This window comes from Chiloscyllium punctatum, chromosome 10 (genome assembly GCF_047496795.1).
Source record: "Chiloscyllium punctatum isolate Juve2018m chromosome 10, sChiPun1.3, whole genome shotgun sequence".
Classification (NCBI taxonomy): domain Eukaryota; kingdom Metazoa; phylum Chordata; class Chondrichthyes; order Orectolobiformes; family Hemiscylliidae; genus Chiloscyllium; species Chiloscyllium punctatum.
In genome coordinates, this window is record NC_092748.1 from 57,813,103 (window position 1) to 57,833,693 (window position 20,591).

At 42.7% G+C, this 20,591-nt stretch overlaps 1 protein-coding gene and 1 long non-coding RNA gene across 4 annotated transcripts in view; one reads left to right on the forward strand and one right to left on the reverse strand.

Moving 5' to 3' along the window:
- LOC140482194 (uncharacterized) overlaps window positions 1-11,820 on the forward strand; it is a 52,701-nt gene extending 40,881 nt beyond the window's left edge. Inside the window, exon 3 of the long non-coding RNA XR_011961683.1 lies at window positions 8,220-11,820. This is a non-coding gene — a long non-coding RNA (uncharacterized lncRNA). The remainder of the gene's footprint in view (window positions 1-8,219) is intronic.
- The window catches only part of metap1d (methionyl aminopeptidase type 1D (mitochondrial)), a 164,445-nt gene that overhangs the window by 34,984 nt on the left and 108,870 nt on the right, over window positions 1-20,591 (reverse strand). The window lies entirely within an intron of this gene.

A 20,591-nucleotide genomic window follows, 5' to 3' on the forward strand; every position in this document is an offset into this window, starting at 1 on the left:
TCATACAACATGGAAATAGGTCCTTTGGTCCATTGGTCCAACTTGTCCATGGTGACCAGGTTTCCGAAACTGAACTAATCCCATTTAACTGCATTTGGCCCATATCCCTCTAAACCTTTCCTAATAATGCACCTGCTCAAAGGTCTTTTAAATGTTGTAATTGTACTCGCCTCTGCTACTTCCTCTGGCAGCTCGTTCCATACACACATCATCCTCTGTGTGAAAATGTTGCCGCTCACGTCCCCCTTAAATCAGTCCCCTCTCACCTTCAGTTACTCACTTTATCTATGCCCCGCATGATTTTATAAACCTCTATAAGGTCACCCCTCAGCTTCCTATGCTCTAGGGAAAAAAGTCCCAGCCTATTCAGTTTCTCCTTATAACTGAAACCTTCCAGCGTTGGTAACAACCTTGTAAATCTTTTTCACACACTTTCCAGTTTAATACATCCTTCGTTTGGCAGGGCTTCCAGCATTGTACGCAGTACTCCAAATGTGGTCATACCAATGTCTTGTAGAGTTGTTCCAACTCCTGTACTCAATGCTCTATTCGATGGGCAAGCTTGTCAAACATCTTTTTCACCATCCTGTCTACCTGTGTCGCCACTTTCAAGAAACTATGTACCTCCACATTTAGAAATCTCTGTTTGACAACACTCCCTAGGGCACTATTATTAACTGTGTAACTCCTGCCCCCTAGTTTGTCTTACCAAATTGCAACACCTTGCACTTATCTTAATTAAACTCCATCTGCCATCCACCAGTCTCTTGGCACAGTTGATCAAGATCCTGATGTACTCTTAGATAACTTTCTTCACTGTCCACTCTGCCACCAATTTTGGTGTCATCCATAAACGGGGTGGCAGGGTGGCTCAGTGGTTAGTACTGCTGCCTCACAGGTCAGGTGCAGGTCAGGTGAATTGGCCATGTTAAATTGCCCATAGTGTGCATTAGTCAGAGGGAAATGGGTCTGGGTGGATTACTCTTCGGAGCGTTGGTGTGGAAATGTTGGGCTGAAGGGCCTGTATCCACACTGTGGGGAATCTAATCTAAACTTACTAGCCATTCCTTCTATATTCTCATCAAAATCTTTTATATAAATGACTCCAAACAGAAGACCCAGGACTGATCCTTGCAGAACACCACTAGTCACAGGCTTCCAATCTGAACAACACTCAGCATTAGCCTCTGTCTCTGACTGTGAAGCCAATTGTGTATCCAGTTGATTAGTTCTCCATGAATCCCATGAGATCTAACCTTCCATCGTGCAGAACCTTGTTGAAAGCTTGTGAAAGTCCATGAAGACAATGCCAAACACTCTGCCTTCATCTATCTTCTTGATTACTTCAAAAAAACTCAAACAAACTTGCGAGACATGTACAAGTTTTCCCATGTATAAAGCCATGCTGAAAATCCCTCATCAGTTCTTGCTTTTCCAAATGCATGGAGATCCTGTCTATCATAATTTCCTCCAACAACTTACCCATGACTAACATTAGGCTCACCAGTCTGTAGTTCCCTGGCTTTCCTTTGCAGCCTTTCTTAAAGTAAAATGACACAACATCAGCCATCCTCCAGTCTTCTGGAAGATCATTCCTTGCTGTGATTGATACGAGTATCTCGGCTATGAGACCCACAATTTCTTCCTTAGCTTTCCATAATGCCCTGGGATACACTTAGAGTCATAGAGATATACAGCACGGAAACAGATCCTTCGGTCCAACCCATCCATGCCGATCAGATATCCCAACCCAATCTAGTCCCACTTGCCAGCACCCAGCCCATATCCCTCCAAACCCTTCCTATTAATATGCCCATTCAAATGCCTTTTAAATGTTGCAATTGTACCAGCCTCCACCACTTCCTCTGGCAGATCAATCCATACACATACGACCCTCTGCGAGAAAATGTTGCCCCTTAGGTCTCCTTTATATCTTTCCCCTCTCAACCTAAACCTATGCCCTCTAGTTCGACTCCCCCACCCAAGCGAAAAGACTTTGTCTATTTATCCTATCCATGCCCCTCATGATTTTGTAAACTTCTATAAGATCACCCCTTAGCCTCTGACACTCCAGAGAAAACAGCCTCAGCCTGTTCAGCCTCTCCCGACTGCTCAAATCCTCCAACCCTGGCAACATCCTTGTAAATCTTTTCTGAACCATTTCAAGTTTCACAACATGCTTCTGATAAGAAGGAGACCAGAATTCCACGCAATATTCCAACAGTGGCCTAACCGATGTCCTGTACAACCGCAATATGACCTCCCAACTCCTGTATTCAATACTCTGACCAATAAAGGAAAGCATAGCAAACACCTTCTCTGTTATCTGATCTATCTGTGACTCCACTTTCAAGGAGCTGTGAACCTGCACTCCAAGTCTCTTTGTTCAGCAACACCCCCGAGGACCTTACCATTAAGTGTACAAGTCCTGCTAAGATTTGCTTTCCCAAAATGCAGCACCTCACATTTATCTGAATTAAGCTCCATCTGCCACTTCTCGGCCCATTATAAGATCATAAGACATAGGAGTTTAAGTAAGGCCATTCGGCCCATCGAGTCCACTCCGCCATTCAATCATGGCTGATGCGCTTTTCAGCTCCACTTGCCAGCACTCTCCCCGTAGCCCTTAATTCCTCTAGACAACAAGAACCTATCAATCTCGGCCTTGAAGACATTTAGCATCCCGGCTTCCACTGCACTCCGTGGCAATGAATTCCACAGGCCCACCACTCTCTGGCTGAAGAAATGTCTCCGCATTTCCGTTCTGAAATGATGCCCTCTAATTCTAAGGCTGTGTCCACGGGTCCTAGTCTCCTCGCCTAACAGAAACAATTTTCTAGCATCCACCTTTTCAAAGCCATGTATTATTTTGTACGTCTCTATTAGATCTCCCCTTAATCTTCTAAACTCCAACGAATACAATCCCAGTATCCTCAGCCGTTCCTCATATGCTCGACCTGTCATTCCAGGGATCATCCGTGTGAATCTCCGCTGGACACGTTCCAGTGCCAGTATGTCCTTCCTGAGGTGTGGGGACCAAAACTGGACACAGTACTCCAAATGGGGCCTAACCAGAGCTTTATAAAGTCTTAGTAGTACATCTCTGCTTTTATATTCCAACCCTCTTGAGATAAGAGACAACATTGCATTCGCTTTCTTAATCACAGACTCAACCTGCATGTTGACCTTTAGAGAATCCTCGACTAGCACTCCCAGATCCCTTTGTGTTTTGGCTTTATTAATTTTCTCACCATTTAGAAAGTAGTCCATGCTTTTATTCTTTTTGCCAAAGTGCAAGACCTCGCACTTGCTCACGTTAAATTCCATCAGCCATTTCCTGGACCACTCTCCCAACCTGTCTAGATCCTTCTGTAGCCTCCCTACTTCCTCAGTACTACCTGCCTGTCCACCTAACTTCGTATCATCGGCAAACTTCGCTAGAATGCCCCCGGTTCCCTCATCCAAATCATTAATATATATATATAATGCGAACAGCTGTGGCCCCAGCACCGAACCCTGCGGGACACCGCTCGTCACCGGCTGCCATTCTGAAAAAGAACCTTTTATCCCAACTCTCTGCCTTCTGTTAGACAGCCAATCCTCAATCCATCCCAGCAGCTCACCTCGAACACCATGGGCCCTCACCTTGCTCAGCAGCCTCCCGTGTGGCACCTTATCAAAGGCCTTTTGAAAGTCCAGATAGACCACATCCACTGGGTCATCTGATCAAGATCCCGTTGTAATCGGAGAGAACCTTCTTCGCTGTCCACTACACCTCCAATTTTGGTGTCATCTGCAAACTTACTAACTATACCTCTTATGCTCACATCCACATCCATTATATAAATGACAAAAAGTAGTGGACTCAGCACTGATGCTTGTGGCACTCCACTGGTCACAGGCCTCTAGTCCAAAAAACAATCCTCCAACACATGCCAGTTCTGTATCCAAATGGCAAGTTCTCCTTATTCCGTGAGATCTAACCTTGCTAATCAGTCTCCCATGGGGAACCTTATCAAACGCCTTACTGAAGTCCATATAGATCACATCTACTGCTCTGCTCTCATCAATTTTCTTTGTTGCTTCTTAAAAAAAACTCAATCAAGTTTGTGAGACATGATTTCCCACACACAAACCCATGTTGACTATCCCAAATCAGTCCTTGCCTTTCCAAGTACATGTACATCCTGTCCCTCAGGATTCCCTCCAACAACTTGCCCACCACCTATGTCAGGCTCACCGGTCTACAGTTTCCTGGCTTGTCCTTACCACCTTTCTTAAACAATGACACCATGTTAGCCAACCTCCAGTCTTCTGGTACAACACCTGTGACTACTGATACAAATATTTCAGTAAGAGGCCCAGCAATCACTTCCCTAGCTTCTAACAGTTAGAGGGTACACCTGATCAGGTCCTAGGGACTTATCCATTTTATGCATCTCAAGACATCCAGCACTTCCTCCTCTGTAATATGATAATATCCTGGGGATTTACAACTTGTACACATTTTAAGACCTTCAGGACCTCTTCTTCTGTCATGTGGACTCTTTTCAAGACATCACAATTTATTTCCTAGAGTTCTCTAGCTTCCATGTCTTTCTCCATGTAATACTGACTAGAAATATTCTTCAAATTTCCTTTAAATTAGAAACAGCACTCCAGATGAGGTCACAAAAATATGGAATTTACTTCAATATTACCGTCTTAGAATCATAGAGATGTACAGCATGGAAACAGACCCTTCGGTCCAACCCATCCATGCCGACCAGATATCCAAACCCAATCTAGTCCCACCTGCCAGCACCCAGCCCATATCCCTCCAAACCCTTCCTATTCATATACCCATCCAAATGCCTTTTAAGTGTTGCAATTGTACCAGCCTCCACCACTTCCTCTGGCAGCTCATTCCATACACGTACCACCACCTGCGTGAAAAACCTGCCCCTTAGGTCTCTTTTATATCTTTCCCCTCTCACCCTAAACCTATGCCCTCTAGTTCTGGACTCCCCGACCCCAGGGAAAAGACTTTATCTATTTATCCTATCCATGCCCCTCATAATTTTGTAAACCTCTATAAGGTCACCCCTCAGCCGCCGATGCTCCAGGGAAAACAGCCCCAGCCTGTTCAGACTCTCCCTGTAGCTCAGATTCTCCAACCCTGGCAACATCCTTGTAAATCTTTCTGAACCCTTTCAAGTTTCATAACATCTTTCTGATAGGAAGGAGACCAGAATTGCATGCAATATTCTAACAGTGCTGAAAATGTGTTGCTGGAAAAGTGCAGCAGGTCAGGCAGCATCCAAGGAGCAGGAGAATCGACGTTTCGGGCATGAGCCCTTTTTCAGGAATGAGGAAAGTGTGCCAAGCAGGCTAAGATAAAAGGTAGGGAGGAGGGACTTGGGGGAGGGACGTTGGAAATGCGACAGGTGGAAGGAGGTTAAGGTGAGGGTGATAGGCCAGAGTTGGGGTGGGGGCGGAGAGGTCAGGAAGACGATTGCAGGTTAGGAAGGTGGTGCTGAGTTCGAGGGTTGGGATGAGGTGCTCTTCCTCCAGCCGTCGTGTTGCTATGGTCTGGCGATGGAGGAGTCCTTGGTGGAGTGGGAGGGGGAGTTGGTCTGGCGGTGGAAGAGTCTAAGAAAGAGGGCCTCATCTTCTGCCTAGGTAACCTCAAACCACAAGGGATGAACACAGACTTCTCCAGTTTCCTCATTTCCCCTCCCCCCACTTTGTCTCAGTCCCAACCCTTGAACTCAGCACCACCTTCCTAACCTGCAATCTTCTTCCTGACCTCTCCGCCCCCACCCCCACTCCGGCCTATCACCCTCACTTTAACCTCCTTCCACCTATCGCATTTCCAACGCCCCTCCCCCAAGTCCCTCCTCCCTACCTTTTACCTTAGCCCGCTTGGCACTTTCTTCATTCCTGAAGAAGGGCTCATGCCTGAAACGTCGATTTTCCTGCTCCTTGGATGCTGCCTGACCTGCTGCACTTTTCCAGCAACACATTTTCAGCTCTGGATCTCCAGCATCTGCAGTCCTCACTTTCTCCCATATTCCAACAGTGGCCTAGGCTTATGGATCAAAATATTGCTTTATATCCCAATAATACAATTGCCTTTTTTCCATACATATGAATATAGAATCAACAATTTGAACCACTTATCCAGCAAAATGACCAAAATAACTTCAACCTAAGATGTGAACTGACTAACCTCCGTCCTCTATCCTCTTATCCAAGGTTCCTGCCAAATTGGTCAGTATTTCCAGCATTTTCTGATTTTTTTAAGAAATCTTTTCTTCTTTGTATAAGTTTATGAAATGTTTTCTTTTATTTGTCTCCCTGACTATTGAGGTTTTATTGGTTTTAACTTTTGCATTATGATTTCAGGTTAACCACATCTGCAATGCAAATGTGGAACACAAAAAAGGGAGTTTAAATGCGTCAATAAATAAAGGTTTGCTACTGAGCCAATTTATACTTGTGTTCATCTTTTTCTTTAGCTCCAAATACACTCATCTCTCCTATGGAGACTGAAATTAAGATCTGATTGACCAGCCCAAAGACCTTTAACATCAGCACTGAAACACCTACTCAAGGCTGTTGGACAAAAACATTATTAAACTACTCATCTCCTGCAGGCAAGGATGAATGCTCTGTGTAAACATATCTTTCTTTTCCAGCAGCTTGCACTTTTGGGAAAGATTAACTCAGCATGTGAAGTCCAATGCAGTTATAAGTTGCGCCTCTGAGAAAAAAGAAAACTACTTTAAACCTTACAGATTGCTTCATAAGTCAGACTTTCTTACTATCACCATTGGCAAACATTTCTGTAAGTGGCACTGCTTTACTATTCTGAAAGCTCATAGCTTTGTGAACCATATTTTTTTTAACAATTTCACAAACTTCATTTAGTAATGCCCTATATTTTACTAGAGCGGGACATCCCTGTTAGTTAGCCTTTTTTCCTTTTTGCCCTGCACGTTGGTGAAAATACAAACTTTTAACTATGTGGGGAGGACAAGGAGGTATTTAGGATTTCAAAGAAAGCGAGCACCAATAATCCATTTCCTTCACTAAACAAATTTAAAGCTTGAGAAAGAAACAGATGAACAATGGAGAAGGAAATAGTATGAGTCAAAGTCAAATCAGATACAAAACAAATTACTGGCCTAACAGAATTCTCTTTTCCTTTCCCCTTCTCTCACCTGCACACATTGGTCAATTATTTGACTATGACAAGCACATGGACCCAAATACATTGCACAGCACTCAGTGGCACATTCTCCTCTTTACACGAAAAAGTGCCACACAACAGCAGGTGATATCTGACAGGAAAAGGCAAGGACGACCAACATCATCTCTATAAGAAGATGGTGCAGGCATTCACTGCAGTGTCTGCAACTAAAGCCATGCTCAGTGAGAGGAGGGAAGTAAGAGAAGATGGCAGTAGGTTCCTCCCCAACTTACTCACATCTCACTTCCCACTCATATCTTAATATAGAACATAGAACATAGAAGAATATAGCGCAGTACAGGCCCTTCGGCCCTCGATGTTGCGCCGATCAAAGCCCACCTAACCTACACTAACCCACTATCCTCCATATACCTATCCAATGCCCGCTTAAATACCCATAAAGAGGGAGAGTCCACCACTGCTACTGGCAGGGCATTCCATGAACTTACGACTCGCTGAGTGAAGAACCTACCCCTAACATCAGTCCTATATCTACCCCCCCTTAATTTAAAGCTATGCCCCCTTGTAATAGCTGACTCCATACGTGGAAAAAGGTTCTCACTGTCAACCCTATCTAACCCCCTAATCATCTTGTACACCTCTATCAAGCACCCCTAAACCTTCTTTTCTCCAATGAAAACAATCCCAAGTGCCTCAGCCTTTCCTCATAGGATCTTCCTACCATACCAGGCAACATCCTGGTAAACTTCCTCTGCACCCGTTCCAGTGCCTCCACATCCTTCCTATAGTATGGTGACCAAAACTGCACACAATATTCCAGATGCGGCCGCACCAGAGTCTTATACAACTGCAGCATGACCTCAGGACTCCGGAACTCAATTCCTCTACCAATAAAAGCCAGTAAGCCATATGCCTTCTTCACTGCACTAATATCTTCTACAAGATACAGTCAATGTAAGTATGCATTTGTTGCTTTTTCACCCTTTCTGCACCACAACCCCATCTTGTGCCTTTCTCCTTTCAGATGTACAACAGTACCACCTGGTGCAAAACTACGGCCTCCGACAACATTCCAGTAAAACTACTGAGGGCTTGTCTCCAGAACTTGCTGCTCCCCTAACCACGTTCCAATACAGCTACAACACTGGTATCTAGTTGATATTGTAGATAATTGCCCAGATACATTCTGTACATAAAAAAAGGAAAAATAATCCAAAACCTATCAACTCTAAATGATCAGTAAAGTGATGGAAGGGGTCATCAACATTGCTATCAAACATTTCCTTGGCAATAACATGCTCAGTTTGTGTTCTGCCAGGGTTATTCAGCTCCTGACTTCATTATACCCTTAGTTTTAACATGGACAAAAAAGATGAACTGACGGGAGGAACTGAGAGTGAATGCTCTTGATATCAAGGACACATTTGACTGAGTGTGGCTTAAGCATCCCTGGAAAACTGAAGTCAATTGGTATTAGGGAGCAATTCACCACTGGTTGGAGTCATACCGAGCACAAAGGAAGGTAGCTGTGATTGTTGGAGGTCAACCATCACATCTCTGCAGGAGTTCCTCAGGATAGTGTCCTATGTTCAACCATCTTCAGCTGCTTTATCAATAACCTTCCTCCATCATAAAGTCAGAAGTGGGATTGTTGCTGATGATTGCACTATGTGAGCACTATTTGAGACCCTTCAAATTCAAAAGAAGTCCATGTACCTAGGAATCTTGCAGTGAGAAACTTATCACTTGACCACCATCCATGAGGAGAAGTCAATAGCTTGATGGAATACCTCCTGCTTGTCTGGATATTTGCACCTCCAACAACACTCAAGAAGTTTGACACCATTCAGGACAAAGCAGCCTTCTTGACAGTCACCATATCCTCAAACATTCACTCCCTTCACTACCCCTGCACAGTAGCAGCAGTGCATGACATATCCAAAATGCACTGCAAAAATTCATAAAGGCTCCTTACACTTTCTTCCAAACCCATGATCTTCTACAATGACAAAGGCAGCAGACACATGGAAACGCCATCAGGTGCAAGTTTCCCTTCAAGCTACCCACCATCTTGATTTGGAAATATATTGTCATTCCTTCACTATCACTGGTCCAAAATCCTGGAACTGCCTTACTGACAGGATTGTGAATGAACTTGCATCAAATGGATTGCAGCAGTTCAAGATGGTAACTCAAGTCACTTTCTACAGGGCAACTGTGGATGGGCATTAAATGCTGGCCCAGTCAGTGAAGACCTCATCCCTGAATGAATTTAAACATTCCAAGCTGGACCAACACCCAATTTCACAGTCACACCTACCAGCACATATATTGACATTAAGCAAACTTTAAAGGATAAGATCAGAGCGGATATGCACCACAGAAATGTAGACTGAGTATAGCATGGCTTTGAAACAATGTTGGGCTTCCCTACAGTGCTGTCAACTGCATGATTGGCATGAACCCAGGACAGGGAGAAAACAGCTGAGGTGCTAACTTCATGGAAGAAAAGATTAGATAGAAGTCTTGCAGCAGGGAACTGAATGAAGAATTTCATAGTGGGACTTACAATAAAAAAAAAATTGACAGGCAAATTTATGGAATATGCCTGATGCATTTGCAAGTCTATTATTACTGTCAAGAAGTAGAGGGATTGGTTAGCTCAGTTGTCTGGATGGCTAGTTTTCAATGCAGAGTAATGCCAACAGTGTGGGTTCAGTTTCCTCACCAGCCGAGGTTATCACGAAGGACACTCTTTGTCAACCTCTCCCTCACCCGAGAGGTGGTGAAGCTCAGGTTAAGCCACTCAGGTTAAACATCACTCCAGTGAGACAGCAGCTCCATGGTCCGAAGTAGGATTATGGCAACTTTACCTTTTACTTTCAAAAAGTCTGAAACCAACTTGATACATAGCACTGTACAAAACTATCTGCTTTTTATTTACAGTGTGGAACTGGTTGCCAACTCTATACCAATATTTGCCAACCAAACCATAGGTTTGATGGTTGTCGTTTCAGCTTCCATTGCAGCACAATCAGAAACCATCTAACACGTGAATGCTGGAATGGAAGCTCAACAGAGGTCATGAAATCTCAAACAAAAACAAGTGCTGGAGAAACACAGGTCTGGCAGCATCTTTAGTGAGAAAACAGAGTTAACATTTCGAGTCCAGAGTTCTGATGAAGGGCCATTGAACTTGTACATTACCTTTGTTTTGTCTCTACTGGTGCTGCTGGACCTGCTGTGTTTTTTCAGCATACTTTGTTTTTGTATCAGACTTCCAGCATTGGCAGTCCTTTGAATCTATTTTGCCGTCATGAAATCACAGTTTGTTGCCATGCAAGCACAGCTTGTGGCCAGGCAAGCTAAGACTGCTGTCATTGTGGCTGTAGAACCAACAATCAAAGTGATTTCAGGGTGAGACAGCAGTCCAACTATCTTTGCTTCGACTGATTACTTAGATTAGTGAGCAGTTGCCCTGGGTGAGTGACAGTAACATTGTCACACTTACAATATGACAGTTGGTGTTGTCCAGCAGCCACCCTTTGTTTTGACTTGATGGCTTAAATGCTGAGAGCCCAGCAGACTGATACAGAATAAATACATTATGACTGCTACTAAAATATGTGATGTGATGAGCATGGTCTTTCACCAACAGCATATTCAGGTTGTAGTACATCTCAGTATTTAAATACAGCACCTGTAAAACCATGTACTTGTTGTCAACAATCCTGTGGGAAAGCCTAATCTTCTGTCAAAATTATGTGATGTTCGACCTGCCTTTCTCTAATCTTTATGCAGCAGTGGACAATGAACTTGGGAGGTATTACAGCTGACATTTGCTCCAGTCTGGAAAGCTCCCAACTCAAAAAAGTTCACAACACTGGCAGTGGTGACCCTGCTGTGCTCTGAGGGTACAGATCTGTCTGCAAGAGGACACAGACGTGCGTGAATATGTGTGACCTTTTGAATATCAAGTTAATACATGCACTGTTCTTGGCTTAGGCTGAGGTAAGAAAAATGGTCCTGCAAGACTGGGCGTGGCTAAAATCTTCTGTTAAGAGTCAGCCAATAGCTTAATTGGTAGCACTCTCATCTTTGAAGATTCCGGCTTCAAGTTCCAATCCTGGGCTTGAGCATAAAAATCAAGGCTGACACGTCAGTGCAGTACTAAGAAACACTGCACCTTTCAAGATCAGACATTAAATCAAGCTCCCATCTGCCTGCTTGACTGAATGTAACAGATTCCATGGCACTATTGCGAAGAACAGCAGGAGAATTATTCCTTGTGTTCTAGCCAATACTTATCTTCCAAACAATATCACAAAGATTACCTAGTCATCATCATATTGCTGCTTCTGCAAGTTTGCTGTGTATATACTAGCTGCAATTCCTGCATTACAACAGGAATTACACTTCAAAACATACTTCAACTCAGAACTGTTCTGAAGAAAGGTCTTTGGATCCGAAATGTTAACTCTTTTTTTCTCTCCACAGATACTGCCAGACTTTCTGACTTTTTCCAGCAAATTCTGTTTTTGTTCCACAATATAAACTTTGATATGAGTCCTATTAATGTAAGACTGAAAAAAATTGCCATTCCACCTATTGCATTACTTTCTAAACAGCTTTTTGAGAAGATTCATGAATCTATTGCTTCTATTCTTGTTAATTACATATTTTTATATTATGAATTATGAAAAATAATAATTTTCTGGTTGAGTTATCCTGTAAATCACTTGTCTCTGTTCACCAATCTAAGGAGAGTCGTAATAACTCAAGGCTGGTTTGTCCAATGGGGACTTGATTATAGATTGAGGAACTGTTAATCCTGAAACTCACATAACTTTGTCTGATCAGATGAAAATAAAGGAGAAACTTTCAGCTCACAGGAACAAACCACATTTCTGGGAATTGATACATGGTGATGTAAAGCCACCAAGAGGAAAATGTCTCCATCAATAATCTCAATTAAAACATCCTACAATCTTGTCCTACCATAAGCTTTGCCTTCGAACCTCCCAAATAGTATCTTACCCATAAGAGAAAGTAGCTTTGTCCATTAATATAACTGACTTTCTTTTCCTCAAAGAATAATGGACTCTGCAAGTGGCAGGAGGAAAGGAATATTAATATTGTTTGTTAATAGTTTTTTTTAAATTCACCAAACTCTTAAGATTAATAAACATGAAAGTGTAGAGGTTGCTACAAAATGGTTACATATTCCATAACCAAGTATCGCATTGGATTAAAAATAGCTACAACAGACAGGACTGTAAGAGCTAAAAATCAAAAATACACAACAGAAAATTACAACAGCGTGATTTGAGAATCCATTTGCTAAATACATTGACCATCACTAAACAGTATTTATAGCACTGTACCGTAGGTAATTCAATACATTCAAGCTGTATACAGGCAAAAGATCCATCTGGCTGGGGGTGGGGGGTAATTGTCCTGGAAGGGCATTTAATGCCTTTACCCTTGTTTTTTTTAATGCAAATAAGGCATTTATCCAGCCACATTTGAGCCGCTGCATTCAAATCTGGGTGCCACCAGGATTTTAAAAGATGTGTGTACCTTTCTGATGCTTCTTAGTGGCCTTTTATTGCAGTTTTATACACTTTAAAACATCTAAGGAGTAACACATGTCAAGTTTCTATCCCTTGAAGTAACATCATAAATGTTTGTCTTATTGGCAGCGTTTCAGGAGTGTCGCCCATATTTTTGATTTTGTTAGTTCAGAAATCCATATTTCTTCTGCTGAGAATTTTATGGAAAATATCTACTCCCCCAACTGCAATGAGATAGCAATTGCAAAGCTTAAAGTATCATCACATTGAAGAACTGACAGGCATTGGTAACTGTATGGAAAATTCCCCTCACAAAATTACAATTGTGTGTCAGGTCAGTGGAGTATATTTTCTTTTTAAGATAAATAAAACATCCTTCTTGTCTATTAAAATACCATTCGTGAATTTTTAAGATTAAGTCAACTATTATTTTTAGAAGGTCTGAAGCAGCAAGAGTCAATAAAAAGAATCACAGGATAAAGTGCTTGTAGCTAATGCGGTGATTGATTGATTGGTGTCCCCTTCCCGTTTGAAAAAAAGAATTTGCTCAGTATTTTGCAAAATTAACTGATTCTACATATCAGCAATTTAGTCCAAATAAACCAGTCTTAAAATCTTTACTGACAGCTACTGTAAATCAAACTTGCACTGCATCTTTTGGCACATAAAATGTAAGCAGTTACATAAATTACCTCTTATTTCCCCTCTATCAATCCTTTTTTTTGTCAGGAACACTGCTCTTAGTTGGAGTACTTTTCCCCTCGTCAGTGATGTCAAAAGTGGCAAAACAATCTTCTGCTTATTGAATAAAAGATTAAATCTGCCCCTTGTGTTGCAGGTGTTAAAGATGACAAATAACCAATTTCTATTCCATAGATTTTGTATATATTCAGTTCTAAACAAAGCAAAATCTTAGTCTGAAGGGTTTATACCTCTGTTTTGGTTAGAAATAACTTACAGCTATCTTCTTCTGTTTTACATATAGTTTTATCAACTACCGATAAGAAATAATGCAACAGAATAAATTTTGACAATTAACAATAATATACTAGCTTTTGAACTTCACAGTGAAATTGTTACTATTTAATCCTTTTTGTATTCAATCTACCTTTTAATGAAGGACAAGATCTCTTGCCTCTGTCTGGGTATTTAGTTTTCTTTGTTGAATGTTCTTTAAGGCTGCCTTTTGTGACCATTCTCTTTTTGCTTTATATGTTTTCTGAGTAAACTCATATTCTGAAAATGAAAATTGTCTCAAGGTATTGTAAAAATTTGTAATCTACTGAAATTAATCAGTTCCAGTCCAAAGTTATCTGATTAATAGGACATTTAGGGAAGGCAGGATAACCTACCTTTATTAAAATGGTGGTACCCACTAACTCCTTCCAAAGATATACTTTCAATCTCTGCTATTGAGCTTTAAGTTATGGCATCAAAAATATCTGAAGTGTCACATGATTTAACTTCTTGTCAAGTTAAAATTTTTGGCCAAAAGTCTCCTGCCAAAATTTAATGTGCTTACTTATTAGCTAGTAAATTGTGCAAGAAGGTGTGGCAAGGGAAAACTGGTCGAGAATAATGAATTACCACAAAGTGATGGGTGATTTAGTCGAACTAAAATTGCCAATTAAACTTGTAGCAAGTTGAGACTAGCACCTAACAGTGTTTGCATCTTTTTAATTATGAGATTTCTGTTCTTACATTTCCTTTCTGACGTCTTTCTCTTCTAATTCAACGCATCTTTCCATCTATTTGTAAGGAAATGGCATTTGATGATGAATTTAGTGACCTTGGCCACTTCTGTGAGGTCATTAAATTTCTTCCTGCACTGCATCCAGGTAAGTGAAGGGTTTGCTTGTTCCAGATCAGTACAGGCCTCATCCCTCCTATCTATTTTCTGCACCAGGATTTTTAACGTGCATTAGAGAACAATGGAAACTGTCTCTGAAATGTTGATTTGTACCTTCCTTCCTGTAGTGATTGGAACCAGGTAGATCTCATTGACTACGATATGCTTGATTGGGGTTGTTAACCTGGGCCAATCAGAAAGCCCTGGCTGACCAATATAAACAAGGGATATTCCCTACCCTCCCCTTCACTTTTTTATTCACTTAGGCATTGCCCTTGATGAGAAGGGCACTGCTTGTCACTACCACTTGGGTGTTTCCTTTCTTCCTGGTGGTAGAATATGAATAAAGATTTCTACACTCGTTGTTCTTCACTGTGTCCTACACCTGCACACACATGAGTGCTGGGAAAAAGAAGCTCTACCGCTGTTCAGCGGTGGTCGGGGGAAGGAAAAAGACATTGCCTTCCTTTGTCTTCATAAAAACAAATATAAACAGGGGATTTAGAATCTCCTCAGCTCAGGGGACTGACCCTGAAAAATAAACCAAAGAAAAAAAAATCTACAGGGGGTAATCCCTACGCTCCCCTTCACTTGTTTGTTCACTTTGGCATTGCTCTTGGTGAGAAGGACACTGCTTGTCACTGACCACTCAGTGTGTTTTCTTCTTCCTGATGATGGAATATGAATAAAGTTTTCTGCTAAAAATTATATATAAACAAGATATTTAGAATTTCCTCAGTCCAGAGGACTAGCTCTGACCTGTCTGGTCACAGCCAGTATACTGTGCACAAGTAAATAAAGCATGACTTGATGATGGAATACCGCCCTCTGTGTAGTTATTCCAGTGGCGAAAACAGGACGTGCCTGAAGCACATTTGTTCGCAACAGTCATTTTGGAGTTGGTGTAAGCATTTCTGGAATTATGCCTTTATTTGGGAAGCTTGACTCAGTCGATCCCGCTGTCCAAGACTGGGTCCAGAACGTGGAAAGAATGCAATGTCTTTTCCGGGCAAATGACATTTGGCCAGACGAAAAGCAACAAATGATCCTTCTGACAGCTTGCAGATCTACAGCATTTTCTGTTATAAGGGGCTTAACCTTCTGAGAGGCACCGGACACTAAAACCTTCCAAGAGGTGACCGAGTTAAGGAATATTATGACCCCAAATCTCCACTAATTCTGAGGTGCTATCAGTTTTATTCGGCTGTTAGAGAACTGGGGGAATCTGTATTGGGATTTTTGATGAGGTTAAGATGACTGGCAGAGGCATGTGATTTTGGGTTAACCATGAATGAAATGATGAGAGACTGTTTGGTATGTAGGATTAATGATGTAATGATGCAGACGCACCTATTAGCTGAAGCCCAACTAGAATTCAAACAGGCACTACAACTGGTTTTGTCATTGGAAAATGCGATAAGTGGAGCATGAGAGGATCAAGGCATCCTAATGGAAGTGGACACACTCACCTCTCCTTGGGGAACACACTTGAGTGTAGGCAATCGCAGAGCCTCATACAGGGCATATCCTAAGCAGAGGGACACTAGGCCAGCCCACAGCAGAACCCCACAACAAAGCTGAGTCTCAGACAAGTGGCTAAAAAATTCTTTAGGATCCGGGCCAACAAGGCATTTCAGTTGCTACCGGTATGCGGACTCGAGACAGCAAAGGAGTCCTAAAAGCCTGACTTGAGTAAGAAAACTCATAGGCTGCTACCCAAGAGAGTGACCACCCTGGAAAATCACCCTGGGGGTTGGAACAATTCAATTGCTTACCGACATCCAAATCAGATCTGATTAAAATTTAATGTTTGGATAAATGGTCACCCAGGTCCCATGGAAGTCAATACTGGCCCAGCTGCATCTGTGATTGCAGAACCTGTCATTGACAAGAATCACTCAGGATTCCAATACTTAAGATGGCACAACACCTCAGCCAGTCTGAGACAATTCACTGGGGAACCATTGCAGATAAAGGTTACAGCTTTGATTCCGGTCTTCTATTAGAAACAGTTAGTGCAGTTACCACTGATGGTAGCAAGAGGTTCGGACCCAAGCCTATTGGGGCAGAATTGGCTGGGAAAGATTCACCTAGATTGGTTCAACATTTTTCGATTATAAAATGGATGCCTCAGTGAAGTCCTAATGAAATATCCAGGAGTTTCTCAGGAAGGGATTGGGACTACCAAAGGGGCCACAACCACTTTACAAGTTGACCTGGAAGCAATTCTGCAATTTTGCAAGGCTCCACTGATGCCATTTGCCTTGCAAGCAAAATTAGAGGTGAAAATCAGGAAGCTGGAGAGTGAAGGACTCATCAAACCAGTGCAGTTTGAGGAATAGTCAGCACCAGTTGTACCGATATTGAAACCTAATGGCTCAGTTCATGTTTGTGAGGATTTTAAGAAAGCAGTCAAAGGCTTCTCGTGGCTGGATAAACACCTGATTCCTTGCATGGAGGACTTGTACATCAAGTTGGCAGGGGGAGGGGGCTGTCCTTTACGAAGCACGAGTCATACCTACCTGTAAGTGCAACTGGATGAGGAGTTCCTGAAAATTGCCACACTTAACACCCATAAGGATTTATACCAATATATAAGACTGCCATTTGGGATATCATCAGCTGGCGCCCTTTTCCAGCAGACTGTGGAGAACATTTTAAAGGGCTACACCAGATTGCTGTTTATCTGGATGACATGTTAATAACCAGGAAGACCAATAAAGAGCACTTGGAGATCTTGAAAATAGTGCTTAAATGTTTCTCTCAGGCAGGTGTATGCCTTAGAAGGGAATAAAACATGTGTTACAGGCAGCCTAAGAGACCTACTTGGGTCACAGAGTCGACAAAACCCAGTTACACTCATTGGAAGATAAAGTGAGAGCATCAAAGAATCCCTGGCTCCCATGTCTGTGCCGTAGCTTAGACTTTTCCTTGGGTTAGTGAATTATTATGGAAAATTAGTATGTAACTGGCCTCAATAGTTGCACTCTTCCACTTGCTTTTAAAAGGTCAGTCTTAGAAATGGTTGTGTAGCCAAGAAGTAGCCTTTAGGGAAGTGAAAAAGCAGCTATCGTCACCTCAGGTGTTGGCCCACTATGATCTGAAGCCAGAGATGGTACTGACATGAAATGTGTCCCCATACGGTATTGGCTTATGTTGGCTCACCCGTGGCCCAATAGAGAGGAACAGCCAATAGTATATGTTTCCTGGACTTGGGTGATGCTGAATGCAAATATGCCCTGATAGAGAAGGAAAGTTTGGCAATCATTTTTGGTGTCAGAAAGTTCCAACAGTGCCCTTACAGATGGGAATTTGTCATAGTTACAGATCACAAACCCCTGCTAGAGCTACTGAAGGAAGACATAGTGGTGTCCACATCTCCTGGTAGAATTGAGCGTTGGGCCCTTATTCTCCACGCATACAAGTACAAGTTAGAAGATCATCCAGGAAGCCAACTGGCTAATGGGGATGGCTTGAGCCATCTCCCACTGGCAGATACTCCACTGGTGGTGCTTCCCCTTAAAGAGTTTGTTCTGATCTTAAACTTCCTGGACACCCTTCCTGTAACCACTGACAATATCTGACCGTAAACCCAAAAAGATCCTGGCCTAGCAAAACAAAAACAGTTGGCAGTAATGGGGGAAACAGAAGGGCTGGGTTGAAACCTTTCTGGACCCAACAAGGCCAGACCACGTAGAGGGCAGCATATTAATATGGGGAGCGAGAGTGATTGCCCCAAGTAAAGGATGCCGTCAGATACTGGCTGAACGCCACCATGGTCATTCAGATGGTTCCAAAATGAAGATGCTAGCAAGGGGTTATTTCTGGGGACCAGGGTTGGATGCCAACATAGTTGTGTAGGTGGGTCAGTGCCCAGAGTGTTAACAAAGACAAAAATTGCCACTAGCTTCACCCCCACATTTGTGGGAATGGCCGGGTAAACTCTGGACTCTGTTACATGTCGACAATGCCTGCCCTTTCATGGGCTTAATGTTCCTGGTCACTGTGGATGCCCAAAGTGGTTGGACGGGCATAACGTTCGTTCGACAAACTCAAATGATAATTGAGAAGCTGCAAGCATCGTTCATGGACATGGACACCTGGAAATATTGGTCGCGAACAATGGAACATCATTTACCAGCAGAGATTTTGAGCATTTCCTAAAGGCGAATGGCATTCAGCATATAAGGACAGCTCCACACCACCCATCGTCCAATGGTCTGGCAGAAAGATCAGTCCAAATGTTGAAGGCAGGCTTAAAGAAGCAGCCTACAGCATCACTTGATGCCAAACTGTCCTGCTTCCTGTTCAATTATAGGACCACCACTCATGCAACTACAAGGATAGCTCCAGTGGAGTTACTGATGGGGAGAAGACTCTGCACCAGGTCAAACTTGATACTCGCATATTTGGGGGTGAGGTTGGAAATGAAATGGCAGCAATGACACCAATGCCAGCCATGTGCCTCCTCTCACTGGGGGACAAAAGTGATGCCGGAACCACAGGGATAGTTGTGTATGGGTACAAGACCAGGTTGACAAGAGGTCAGGTCCCATGACTTACAAAGTTCAGGTTGGTGAGGCAGTCCTGAACAAACATGTGGATCACCTGAAAACTGTTACCTCGCAAGTGGGGCAGGAGCAAAATGGGAGGCAGGGGACATGGGATGTAGTGACTGGAACCAGGTAGACTCATTGAGTACAGGATCCTTGATAGGGGTTGTTAACTTGGGCTAAACAGGAAGCCCTGGCTTACCAATATAAACAGGGGATTTAGATTTAAAAAAAATATAAACGGGGTGTCCCTGGAGAAGGAGCACGAGATATCCACCAACATCCTTGAGGTTTTCAGGGAAAGGTGGGCAGCGTGGGCTGTGGAGTGTTTTATTCCCCTCTCCATCTCTATTTTGATTTAATTCCTGCCCTTCCTTTCACTTGTTTGGTCACGCAGCATTGCTCTTTGATGAGGAGGGCATTGCTTGTCACTGCCCACTCCAGTGTTTTCTTTCTTCCTGGTGTGGGATATTAATAAACTTTTATGCACTCATTGCTCACTCACTGTGTCCTACACCTGCACACACACAACATGGGTGCTGGGAAAAATAAACACTACCGCCTAAGGGGTCTAATAAAAGAAGAGAAAAAAAAGATAAACAGGGAATTCTCTGGAGAAGGAGCACATGGTGTCTACCAACACCCTTGTGGTTTTCAGGGAAAGGTGACCACTGCAGGGTGTGGAGTGTTTTATTTTCCCTTCTGACTCTATTTTGATTTAACCCTGCCTCAGTTGATTTAATTACTTTTCCATTCACTTAAGCATTGCCCTTAATAAGAAGGGCACTGCTTGTAACTGGCCACTCTGGTGTTTTGTCTTCCTGGTGGTGGAATATAAATAACGTTTTCTGCACTTGTTATGTCTTCACTGTATCCTACACCCGCATGCACACAACATGGGTGCTGGGAGAAGTAAGCTCTGCTGCTGTTTGGCAGTAGTGTGGGGGATTTAAAAAAAATATAAACAGGGGATTTAGAATCTTCCCAGTACAAGAGACTGACTCCAAGCTGGCTGGTCACATTTCTCTCAATTGGAGATGTTGCCTTCCTATTTTGTTTCTCTGGGCTGTGTTCAGCTGCACCTGACCACCATAAAGAAAAAAGACATAAACGGGATTTGGCATCTCATCAGTTCAGAGAACTGACTCTGAGCTGGCTGGTCGCAGCCAATGTAGTGTGGACAAGTAAATAAATGGTGACTTGGTGATGGGATACTGGCCTCTGTGCAGTTACTATCAGTTCTTCTATCATGCGATGGCATTCTTCTATAGCACTTAAAATGTTGATGCTGCAATCACTTTACAGCCAAGACATGTTTTAAAAGTTTGCACCATAGAAGCAGCGTTCCCAATTCATCAATCGCGTTACAGTGAATTTGCTTTGACGAAATGCACGTTAGAACAGAACAACCTGTATTTCAC